The sequence below is a fragment of the Schistocerca americana genome, chromosome 1, assembly GCF_021461395.2.
Source record: "Schistocerca americana isolate TAMUIC-IGC-003095 chromosome 1, iqSchAmer2.1, whole genome shotgun sequence".
NCBI lineage: Eukaryota > Metazoa > Arthropoda > Insecta > Orthoptera > Acrididae > Schistocerca > Schistocerca americana.
This window is the reverse complement of record NC_060119.1, coordinates 494,550,587-494,564,115: the sequence shown is the minus strand read 5'-3', so window position 1 is coordinate 494,564,115 and position 13,529 is coordinate 494,550,587.

Here is a 13,529-nt window from a genome sequence, read left to right as displayed (position 1 = left end):
CAGAAGCAAAATCGTTGGCGAACAACATGAAGGGCGAGTGTTCTCCACCGCTCGTGACCTTGGCCTAAACGCACACGTAGCTACTGCTGCGCGTAATCGTAATAGCAGTTATGGCTATGCAACGTTAAAGTGTCCATGCAGTTTATGCCATAGTGATACACGTTGCGTTCTGAGAAATGAAAGACCAGATACCGCACGTAATACACAAATTTTCACCCTGAGGCTATAACCGATGTCGTCATTACAAGCTAGAAGAGAGAAGAAATTATCAAATTTTCCTGACAGGGGAAGGCGAAGTAGTTGTGTACTTTTTTTTTTATCACCAGACAATGGTCCTAAGACCTCCACTGATCCACAAACTTTGCTGCGCCAAGTGGAGTGAGAACATACGACATTGTTTACGGCGGACAGTCCACCAAATAAGGTCTTAGTGGTGTGCACTCTGTCCGCTGCTACTGAAGAGGAGAAAGCTATATTTTAGAGTAGGTGTTCACGCTTACTGTCCTGTTCAGTTGATATTTATGTATAACACTACTGACATAGCATTACACTACGCAACCAATTCTAGTAATTTCTTTTTTTGGAAATGACTAGACTAATAGGGAAGGTTCCTAAACATGTCTTTTTGTCAGCGTGGTCTCAGCAAGAATTCTCAGAGGTTCTGTTCTGCGCTACAGTGATATTGTAGAAAGTACTTACAAAGTTACGTGGCGTGGCCGCTATCCAGGACACTTACCTGAAACAAAAGAAATCATCTATTAGAAAATGGTGAACAGAAGATAAGATGCATAACAAAATTACGTTAAGAATGAACGAAGATTAGCGCCGCCGCTGACAAGATCAGTACGGTCGCACTACTAGCTCGGATTGGACATCAAAGAAGGAAGCGTAAACTTTAAAAGACCAACCATGATATTCGACTAGAACAATTTATTGAAACCACACTCTCTCTAAAGAGTCTCGAGCAGTTAGGGCAAGTGACAATGTTGACGGTGATGATTTCGTGGGGACATTAAGTTTGGCAGTAGACTAGGTGCTGGTGCTGTCAACGGGTTTCCCTCTTTCCTTTCTCTTTCATCGTCATTAATCAAAAGCCTGAAACCCGTACATCACGTCATACACAATAAGCTCTTACCCTTAAATTACAACGGCCGCATTTCGAGAATTAAAGTGACGCTATGCGTGACATTCATCAAGAAAGAACACTGTTCGAATGCTACACTGCATAGGTGCCATGAAAAAGATGTTAGACACGTATTTTACACTGTACAACGAGGAGAAATGGATGGCCGTATCGCATTACTTCACCATTTCATAAAATAAGCAGTTAAAGGGGCTCAGAGTCTTCGTGTTCCAACGAATCACTAGGCGGGCCGTGTTTTCATAATGATGTTGTACGGTAACATGCTATGCAGAGGCACGATTATGGGTTCGTTCGTAATTTAATCTACATCTATACTTACTTACATGTTCCGCAAGCACTTGTATAATGCATGACAGAGAGTTCTATGTACCCTCTGTCATGCATCCTGTTCCTTTCCTGCTCCACTCACAAACAGAGAGAGGGAAAACGCCTGGCCACGTGTCCCATACGAGCCCTTCTTTCTCTTATCTTCGTGATCCTTACGCGAAATGTACGTTGGCTGCAGTAGAATCGTTCTGCAGTCAGCTTCAAATATCTTTTCTCTAAATTTTCTCAGAACGTCCCCTTCCCTCCAGGGATTTACGTTTGAGTTCACGACGCGTTTCCGTAATGCTCGCCTGTTAATCGGACCTACCGGTAACAAATCTAGCATCCCGCCACTGAATTGCTTCGAAGTCTTCCTTTAATCTGAGCTGGTGGGGATTTTAAGTACTCGAACAGTACTCAGTAACGCGTCGTACTAGTGTTCTATACGCAGTCTCCTTTCTAGATGATCCACACCTTTGTAAAATTCTCCCAATACATCGAAGTTGCCCATTCCCTTCCCTATTACGTTCTTACGTCCTTGTTCCATTTCTTATCGCAGTCTCCTTTCTAGATGATCCACACCTTTGTAAAATTCTCCCAATACATCGAAGTTGCGCATTCCCTTCCCTATTACGTTCTTACGTGCTTGTTCCATTTCTTATCGCTATGAGAAGTTACGCCCAGATGTTTAACCGTCGTGACTGTTAAGCAGCATACTACTAGTGTTGTATTCGAACATTACGGAATTGGTTTTCATACTCATCTGCAATAACTCGCATTTTTCTGCATTTAGACGGGTTCCCGGGTTCGATTTCCGGCGGGGTCAGGGATTTTCTCTGCTTCATGATGACTGGGTGTTGTGTGCTGTCCTTAGGTTAGTTAGGTTTAAGTAGTTCTAAGTTCTAGGGGACTGATGACCTCAGATGTTAAGTCCCATAGTGCTCAGAGCCATTGAACCATTTTTGTTCGTCTCCAATCAGCAAAACCTTAAGACAACCGTGAAATGCAGTGCTCAGAGCCATTTTTTTCTGCATTTAGAGAAAGCTGCGATTTATCACATCCCCAAGAAATTTTATCTAAATGATCAATGATCATGTATCCTCCTACAGTCACTCAAAGACGGTACCTTCTGCGACACAACAGTGTCATTAGCAAAGAGTCGCTGCCTGTTACTCACCCTGACGGTCAGATCTTATACTGTACACACTGAACAGCCAAAGAAACTAGTATATCTTCCTAATATCGTGTACGAAAAGTGCCGCAACACGGCGTGGCATGGACTCGACTAATGTATAAAGTAGTGCTGAAGGGAATTGACACCATGAATCGTGTAGGGCTGTCCACAAATTCGTAAGAGTACGAGAGAGTGGAAATCTCTTCTGAACAGCACATTGCAAGGCATCCCCGATAATGTTTACGTCTGGGGAGTTTGGCGCCCAGCGGAAGTGTTTAACTCAGAAGAGTGTTCCTGGAACCACTCTGTAGCAATTCTGGACGAGTGGGGTGTCGCATTGTCCTGCTGGAATTTCGCACGTCCGTCGGAATGCACAATGAGCACGAATGTGTGCAGGTGATCAGACAGGATGCTTACGTGCGTATCATCTGTCAGAGTCGTATCTAGACGTATCAGGGGTCCCCGTATCACTCCAACTGCACACGCCCCACATCATTACAGAGCCTCCACCAGCTTTAACAGTCCCCTGCTGACATGCAGGGTCTATGGATTCATGAGGTTGTCTCCACACCCGTACACGTCCGTCCGCTCGATACACTTCGAAACGAGATTCCTCCGACCATGCAACATGTTTCCAGTCATCAACAGTGCAATGTTGGAGTTGACGGACCCTGACGAGGCGTAAAGCATTGTATCGTGCAGTCATCAAGGATACTGGCTGCGAAAGCCCATATCGGTGAAGCTTCGTTGAATGGTTCGCTGGCTGATACTTGTTGATGGCCCAGAACTGAAACCGAGCGAGGTGGCGCAGTGGTTAGCACACTGGACTCACATTCGGGAGGACGACGGTTCAATCACGCGTCCGGCCATCCTGATTTAGGTTTTCCGTGATTTCCCTAAATCTCTCCAGGCAAATGCCGGGATGGTTCCTTTGAAAGGGCACGGCCGACTTCCTTCCCCATCCTTCCCTAATCCGATGAGACCGATGACCTCGCTGTTTGGTCTCTTCCCCCAAACAACCGAACCCCCCAGAACTGAAATCTGTAACAATTTGCGGAAGGGTTGCACTTCTGTCGCGTTGAACGATTGTCTTTAGTCATCGTTGGTCCCGTTCTTGTAGGATATTTTTACGGCCGCAGCAATGTCGGAGATTTTATGTTTTACCGGATTCCTGATATTCACGGTACACTCGTGAAGTGGTCGTACGGGAAAATCCCAACTTCATCGCTAGCTCGGAGATGCTGTGTCCCATCGCTCGCGCCCCGACTGTAACACCACGTTCAGACTCACATAAATCTAGATAACCTGCCATTGTAGCAGCAGTAACCGGTGTAACGACTGCACCAGACACTTGTTGTCTTATATAGGCTTTGCCGACCGCAGCGCCGTATTCTGCCTGTTTACATATCTCTATATTTGAATAAGCATACCTGTACCAGTTTCTTTGGCGCTTCGGTGTTTGTTGGTGAGGACATTGTAGGTGGATCTGCCGTGGTTTTCCTAGTCCCTCCATAACAAAACTTTCTTTCCGAAAGATTAAAACTGTGTGGCAGACTGGGGCTTGCATCAGGAACCTTGTCCTTCGCAGGCAAAGCTCTTTCCAACTGAGTTATCGAGGAACTCACAACCCGCCACAATAACTTCACGAGTAATGCTCTCAAAAGACAAGGTTGCAGCGTATAAATCTCACTTCGGCACATAGTATTAATCGGCCAGAAGCTTCATTCAAAAAAATGGTTCAAATGGCTCTCAGTACTATGGGACTTAACATCTGAGGTCATTAGCCCTCTAGAACTTAGAACTACTTAAACCTAACTAACCTAAGGACATCACACACATCCATGCCCGAGGCAGGATTCGAACCTGCGACGGTAGCAGTCGCGCGGTTCCGGTCTGAAGCGCCTAGAACCGCTCGGCCACCGCTGCCGGCAGCTTCATTCCAGACCAAACGCTTGTCCCACCGATTTTTGATTATTATTCGTCTGTGCGGGACCATTCCAAGTAGGATTAACAGATGAGAGAGAAAGTCCAACGAGGAGCAGCGCGTCCTGCGACGTGATCGTTCGGTAAGCACGAGAGGGTTATGGCGATGCTAAACAAATTCCAGCGGCAGACGCTACAAGAGAGGCGCTGTATACCACGCAGATGATTATTGTCGAAATAGCGAGTGGGCCCTTTTGAGGAACAGTTGGACGACATATAACTTCCTCTCGCGTATGTCTCGCGAAATGACCACGGCGAAATAACTGAAGTAATCAGAGCTCGAATGGAAGGTAATGAACTATCGGTCTTCCCATGCACCGTTCACCAATGGAGCTGAGAAGGGTAAAATGATAGTGATGCCAGAAGTACCCTCCGTCACATAATATAGTAAGTATAGATGTAGGTGTACGTAATTGTACTGCCTCTGTCATGGTGGGCGATTGTACCGCTGACCTTTATCTGATTGGCCATGTGATCCACATTTAAGTTATATAATTGCTAAGGAGGCGTTAAATCGCACGGAGGAAAAACAAAAGTAGGAAGCAGAGAGTCATAATTTACTATGAGGGACTAGCATAAGCATTATAAAGAAGTTGAAGCGGCCACGTCAGCCATAAAATAAAATATTTACGTCCTATACGCATAGATCAACCTGTTCACACAGTTTAGACGGCTATATGCATTTGCATTTGTGTTGTACCTGGTATAAGTAACCCTTTACCGTAAAATATGTCTGCCACCATTTCTTCAGGTGCTGTGAACTATAACTTCGTTGTTGTTGGTATGTTACACCTTATCTCCCTCCATTTCTTTCAATTACGAATCCTTCGTTGAAGGTGCGTGGATTCAGACTGTGATTTATAATCTCCAGACACTTCCAGTGGAGAGTAACTTGTCGCAATTAAAGCGTCTTTTGACTGGCTGGGCGAAAAGGAATTGTTGACGAAAATTTATTCCGACAGCTCAGTACATTAATGTGTAGAGCTTCTTTTACAGTGTCTCCTTTGTACGGGCCACGAAGGCTTCGCTGCTGATAACAGAATTTACCGTGAAAATACTTCATCAAAAGTCTCCTCAGAAGTCTCGGTCTCGGCGCGCGGGTTGGACATGTGTATGTAAACACTCGCTCAGACTTTACACACTAGCTCAGTTAATTTTTCTCCTCTGGCGCTGGTCTGAGTAAACCGAAAAGTGGATGTAATTTATGGAACATAAATATGAACGGAAATTGGGACAGAAGTTTAAAAACCTAAAAAAGTATAAACAAACGTGTTTACTCCTGGAACTCTTCACTAACTGAGTATCCAGAGCGCCATTCCTTCTTTAAACGAGAGCCGTCGCCGACGCCGCCAGTTATAGCTTCGTAATCACCGTGCTGCTTTCTTGCCAATTACCGGACTGCTTCCCGACAAATATTTGAGGCCGGGCGTGAGGTACTCTATACCGTTTAATCATGTAGGTTCGATCCTCTGCTTTCGACCTAGGGTAATGTGAAGGCAATGTGCTCGCATTTGTTATTAACCCTATGGTTTAAGCTGCAGTACGCAGGAATTAATGTTCTTTTTTTCAGAATAAAACTCAGTCACCAGCTGAAAATATTTGCAATTGATTACGGAATTTTATTCTTAAAGAATATATACTACAGTTGGTAAAAATTACAGCCACGAATAAAACAATTAAGGTTCCTTTAATTGTAGTCGGACATTCCGACCGATAATTTCGGACTAGATTCCACTGTGGGAAATAAACTAACACGAAACATTGACAGTATAGACGTAAAGCAAGGCTAGTGGCTATCGTCCCGTCGACGGCGAGGTTATTAGAGATGGAGTTCTGTATCGGATTGAAAGAACATGGGGAGAGAAATTGGTCGTGCCGTTTTCAACTGAACCATGACGACGCCTGCCTTAATTTTTTTTGAGAAAACACATACTACCTTCAACTGGATCATAGGACAATGATGTGAATTCCCATGAGAGTGTAGTGTTGAACTATTGCAAGACTGAGATTCATTGGCAGAATCCTAAGGGAATGCAGTCCGAAAACAAAGGAAGTAGGTTACAGTACACTTGTTCGCCCACTGCTTGAATATTGCTCACCGGTGTGGGATCCGTACCAGATAGGGTTGATAGAAGAGATAGAGAAGATCCAACGGAGAGCAGCACGCTTCGTTACAGGATCATTTAATAATCGCGTAAGCGTTACGGAGATGATAGATAAACTCCAGTGGAAGGCTGCAAGAGAGACGCTCAGTAGCTCGGTACGGGCTTCTGTTAAAGTTTCGAGAACATACCTTCACCGAGGAGTCAAGCAGTATATTGCTCCCTCCTACGTATATCTCGCGAAGAGACCATGAGGATAAAATCAGAGAAATTAGAGCCCGACAATCTTTCTTTCCACGAACCGAGAATAGAACGTTTCGAAATGTGGTGCTACAGAAGAATGCTGAAGATTAAATGGGTAGATCACATAACTAATGAGGAGGTATTGAATAGGATTGGGGAGAAGAGGAGTTTGTGGCACAACTTGACTAGAAGAAGGGATCGGTTGGTAGGACATGTTCTGAGGCATCAAGGGATCACCAGTTTAGTATTGGAGGGCAGTGTGGAGGGTAAAAATCGTAGAGGGAGACCAAGAGATGAATACACTAAGCAGATTCAGAAGGATGTAGGTTGCAGTAGGTACTGGGAGATGAAGAAGCTTGCAAAGGATAGAGTAGCGTGGAGAGCTGCATCAAACGAGTCTCTGGACTGAGACCACAACAACAACAACAACAACCAGTAGATAACCCAAAAATCTTCATTCGATCGTGATAAAAATGTTAAAATGTCAAGAGGTCCGTAGTCCAATTTAAAATACGGCGGAATGCAGGGAACAATTTCTAAACATGAAACCAAAGACGTAACACTGTCGCAAGAATATGAGGCCTGCAGTGACCACCTAGACGGCTAGGTTATCGTTTGAAATAAGTTATGAAGTAAATATCTATTCCTGAAGATGTGGCTGTAACGCTGCGAAACTAGTTGGATCATATATAAAGATTTTTCATACAGTTGAAGCTATCTTCTTCATCTTAGTACGATTCTACAGCTGTGAATGGCCGCAATACATATTTACTAGATATCTTCAACATCGCCTGCCTTCAGCCATCGATCTCGAATGCAGCCACGCTGTGATTATGGACTTCTGCTTCGGTTTGCGATTTGGACTTGTTTTTCCAGCTGTTTCTTCCCTTTCTTGTGACTGTGTGTTCTGTTAGGCATGTCGCTCTGGCGGTAAGGCGAATGCGTGGAAATCGAGAGGTCGCGGAAAATTTTCAGTCTGCCTTTAATCTAATATGCACTTCTCAACGACATGAAGAGTCACCAAGAGTAACACGTAGTTCGAATTCCCCGTTCAACAGTAGGTCCCATTCGCTCGGTTAGATAACTTGGGTAGATTATAGATGCTCAACTCGCCACAGTGGCCTCCAATTAAAGACTTGCACTCGGCCATTGAGCCACACTGAATTGTTACACATGTAAGACGTGTATATTTCTATTGTCTACTGTCAAACCACAATTTATGAAAGATGTTTATATTTTATTAATAGGATTAAGTAGGAATAATTAATATTTGTCGTGTTGAAAATAATTGTGGTAGCAGGGAATGTCTGCACCAAAGTATTGTTGGCAAGAGACACCGCAAATTGATATAATTTTAAAAAGGGCGGGAGAGATCGTGTATGGATACATTTTAAGAAAAGAGCGGGAAAGACCGCGCATTAATACATTTTGTAATGGCAGAAGGGATTGTCTGCACCAGAAAGCATTGTTGGCAGGAGAGACCGCACTTTGGCGTTCGTAGGAAGTCAGTAGTAAGCGAGAAGTGAAGCGAGTCGCTAGCAGGTCTGAAGCGAGAGGTTGAGAGGAGCGATGCGCCTGCCAGCCACCAGCTATAAACGGATGTACAGAGACATCAGCTAACTATTATCATAAATGGAACTAATATTATTGAATTATTTTCTTTGTGAAACTCAAGACTACTGAAGGTATGTTTGCGCAATGCTAGTTGTATGATTATTGTAAAAAGTAAGTCCCATTTGAACGTTTGTAAAATCATTTCAGTACCAGCAGTAAATATTTGAAGAAACGTTTTCAGAATATAATTATTTTTTGACAGAAATGTTGCATTACTGATTATAATTCATCCCAAAAACCATCAACATAAAACTTTGCAAAAATTTTATTGTTGTCAAGAAAAAGTGTAGCTATGAATTACGTAACTTCAGACAATTTAATTAAAGAAGAACGTCAGCTATGCTATTAAAGAATAACGTCAGCTTTGTTAATAAATACAGCCACTTATTATGACAGCCCACCTCCAGTTCGATGTAGCAGTCAGATGGCGATCCAGTAACAGTAAAAAAGGTAAGGAACAGTTTTGGGTTATTGCAGATAACGACTGAGGGCCACTACGACGACACATTCTATGTTTCGTCGAAATAATCAGAAAATAACTTTTAAGAAGCAGCATTTAAATTTGTATGCGAAGATTGAGGAAGAGAATTAATTTCAAAGGAAAGATTTCATTTGCTATTATTAATAAAGAGATAGAAATCCAAAGGGAAGGTTTCATAGGTTATTGTAGAAGGGAAGGTTATCATTAACAAAAGAGATATAGAGGGGACGGGAAGGTTTCACACTGAATAACAAATTTGTCGTGAAAGAGTGTAAAGTGCATGATTTTGAGTTAGTTATGTTTATTTCAGTATAAAATGATACCAAATCATCATCTTCATAAAAATTTAGCTCTGGTTTTTTAAAAAAGTAATCTACATTTTTGTATTAATAACTCACTAACTAAATATGCATTCATGTTCCAAGATTCAGCATAACAAATTTTAAGTGAATAATTACTTGAATTATGTTATGTGTTATGCATTGATAAATTTCAGTGCCATTCTGGAAGTACAAAAGTAAAATATTAAGAAAAAATTACATGAATGAAAATACTTTGTAAGTCTACTTTGTACCAGAACTATGAAAACACAAATGAAAATATTTAAATTAACGGTCACAAATGTATATAAAGGATTACAAATGTTAAATGTCCATATGTACAGAATATACAATTACATATTTTGTTCAGAGATAAAGTCAGAAGAGGACCGTTTTCGCTTGGCTTGACGTTTATACACATACTCGGGAACGTCCCTTATGACAGTCCAGTAATCTGCTAAAATAGTAGAGCTCCACTTTCCGGCATACCTCTTCTCAAATGTGGCACTATCTTGATGAAATCGCTCCCCATGTTCATCACTCACTGCACCACAATCTTTGGGGAAGAAGTCAAGATGAGTATGTAAGAAAGCATTTTCAGTGACATGTTTCAAGCAACCTTTTCAAAAGATGACATGTTATCTACAATCTCCTTGTAATTTATTGCTCGTTTGTTCCCTAAGAATAGTAAAGAGACTGCCTTAAAACATTCCCATGCGTGCTTCTCGTCACCTTCTATGATTCCATCAAAAGTATGCTCTCCAAAAAGCTCTTGAATCTGTGGGCCTACAAAGATGCCTTCCTTTATTTTGGCATCACTTAAGTAAGGGAATTTTGGACTTAAGTACTAAAATGCGTCACCATCTTTGTTCATTCCCTCTACAAAATTTTTCATGAGACCCAACTTTGATGTGCAAGGGCGGGAGCAGAATCTTTTTAGGGTCTACTAGACGTTCACTCTCAATGTTGTTTATACCCGGTTGAAGAGATTTTCTGGTGGGCCGTTCATGTTTACTGTAATGAGATGCACACAAGTAAGACCAGGGACAATAATATAATCCATTGTTACTAGTTATTATGACTGTGATAAACCATTATAATATTTGATTTTAAACTTAGCTTAAAAATCCGCATATAATTATATCACAGTAATAAAACAGTGTAAAATGAAAACAAGAGCTAATTTTGAATTGTATTTGTGATATTCACGATCAGCAGATTAGAATTGATAGGAATTGGCTATTTTCATTCGATTTACATTTTCATTGTTGTACAGTGTTATTACTTTATGTTCTCGACCAAGCAGTGCCATTCCGTTCAGTACTCTAGTGACCATGTGGGGGCGGGCTGGTAGCAGCAATGTAGCTGCTCTTCATACTTCAGGTTTTTAAACATGAAAGAAATGTTGAAAACACTGAGAGGCCTCTGCCAGGCGCTTAATTTTGGATTAGATATAGTAAAGATGGTACTGTAAAATTCCAGTGTGATGCTGATTCGGCACGGTTGACTTTTATGTAGTCAGCCTCTTTGGAATGATGAGTTGCTGAAGATAATGATGTTGGTTCTCGATTACTGAAAGCTTCAGGTAATGGCCAGGTTAGGCAAGATCATTAGTGGAAAGTGGTTGTAGGCTGGAGACAGGGAGTTGACATTGGAGTTATAAGAACGGAGAAAATATTGGTGTGAGGGACGTGGTGATAAGGGGATGGGGGATCTAGCTATGCTGTGGGGAGGAGTTGTGCACAGAGAGGTTGGATAACCTGCACATGTTTGAGTGGGTGTCAGACGAGGGTATCGGGAAAATAGGAAATGGAAGTGGTTTTGGGAATATGTGGCAGCGCCATTTAAGTGGAACCCGGAATGAGCAGCCAGGGTAATTTTGATGGAAGATGCGGGGAGGATATTTTGAAGGAGAATGGGGATGAAGCTTTAGAGGCGCGAGCAGAAAGCAAGAAATTGTTTGGGTGAAGTGGTGTGTCGGTAGGGCGAATGGTGACGCTTAACTCTGGTTTGGTTGGATATTATTTGTAGGAGTTGATGGAATGCCTGTAGGCGATTAAGTGGATGGGGACTGAATTTTCCCACGGCGTGTGGCTATGTACAGTAATGTCCGTACAACAGATTAGTACTGTAGAGCGCTGAGGCGACAATACTCTTATTTCGTTTCCGTAACTTTTTTGGCGGATGAGTATCTCTTTTGACGACGAAACTGGTTATAATTTTGTGGGGAAGGTGCAAAGTGGAAGAGACACTGGCCTACCAATTGCGAGGCGAGTTATTCGCAGCTGCGGGCGTGTCCGCCTGCCGCCGCTGTTGTTCCGGCCTGCCTGGAGGAGTTATTCCGTGTCGCTAACTGTATTCTGCCCGGACTTTGCGCCCCGTCATTAGAACACATTAAGCAAAATGCGATTGAATCTCGCCGCACTCAGTGCCGGCGTCCGAACAAAGGAATGAATGAATATCAAACAAAGGAATTAACTTCCTTCGACGTCCCGCGAACAAAGATTTCTTCGAGTCGAGCAACTTTTTGCGACGCCTCGCCTGCTCCTCCCTCCCACGCCCCCTTCCTGCTTCACCAACCTTCTCCGCCACTTTTCCCTCGGCGGCAAACTTCGCCCGAGCAGCAGATCGCCGTCGTTGGCGGAAAACATCTGTACGGAAAAGCCGGGTGAAAACCGACGGCTCTCCGGCGGGTGTTTTTACTCCGGAAAATCCTTCGTCCCCGCTTTTACAGGGTTCAGGGATTACGTGTCCCTTTAAACACCCCTTCCCACTCTCTCTCTCTCTCTCTCTCTCTCTCTCTCTCTCACTCACTCACTCACTAACTCACTTCTTTTTTGTGCCCGCTCTCCTCCACCTCAGACGTGGCCCGTGTCAAGGTAATCAATCTTTTCTGCGAGAGGACGTGGTTTATAAACAGAACGAGGCGAGGGACTGCGAAATGATAAGTAGTCGCGCCCTTTCAATAGGAGGGAGGCGGCTTTGTGAGCGAATTAATTTTACCGCTTTAAATCGGTGGCGGCATCTGCCTGCGATCGCTGATATTTCTTTAGCTGAAAAATTGAATTATTTTTCACAATAATACGCTCTTAACTCTTTTACGAGAGGTTTAGCTATACTACAAGTTAAGAGATGTCGTTCGTCGAATTTATGGAAGGAAAGCGTAACTCTTGTTTCAATAGTACAGTATTGCTTCTCTTCAGAATCCGGAGATATAGTCGAATTAAATCAGTTGATGCTGAGGGAATGAAATTACGAAAAGAGGTACAAAAATTTAAATAACTTTTTGTTTTATTTGGGCACCAAAACAGCGGAACATGGCCGAAGTAGACAGGAAATGAAATACAGACTGGCAATAATAAGAAAATCATTTCTAAAAACGAAAACATTGCTAACACAGAAGGTCAACTTAAATGCTAGGAACTACTTCTTGAAGGCACCGTCTTGGCCTGGAGCGTAGCCTTGTACGGAACTGAAACGTGGACGAGAGAAAAGTACAGACGAAAAGAGAATAGAAGCTTTTAAAATGTGATACGAGCAGAAGTAGTGCAAACGTCTAAGGCAGAGTTTTCCAAAAATTTTCTTACGGTGAAACTCTTTTAATACATAAAATGTCTCAAGACATCCTTTCACTAATGTTACAAAATATTCTGTTGTAACAAAAGATATTTGAACGAAATATTAATTTTTATATTTCATTTCTGGAATCAGTATAACTATACATTAAATTACAAATACAAAAAATTTCAATACTATTATGAATTCAGTGACTCGCGTGGGGGAGGAAAATTACAAATCTGATTCTACAAGCCTCGCGACAACCTTGACGTTGCTACTAGACACCCGGGAGTATCGGGACACCCACTTTGGAAAGCTCCGGTCTAAGATCGCCAGTCTCCTATGAGACTGCTGAGGTCATCGGTCCCGAGACTTACACACTACTCACTCTAACTTAAACTAACATACGCTAAGGGCAAAACACACACACACACACACACACACACACACACACACACACACACACACATGCCCAAGGGAGGACTCGAACCTCCGACGGCTACCCCGCGCGGCGGTTACGAAAGTTGTCATTTTATACAGGTTAAACTAAACATACGAACGACCTTAATTTAAAATTACAAGAAGAAAAGCAGGCGCTACCCGA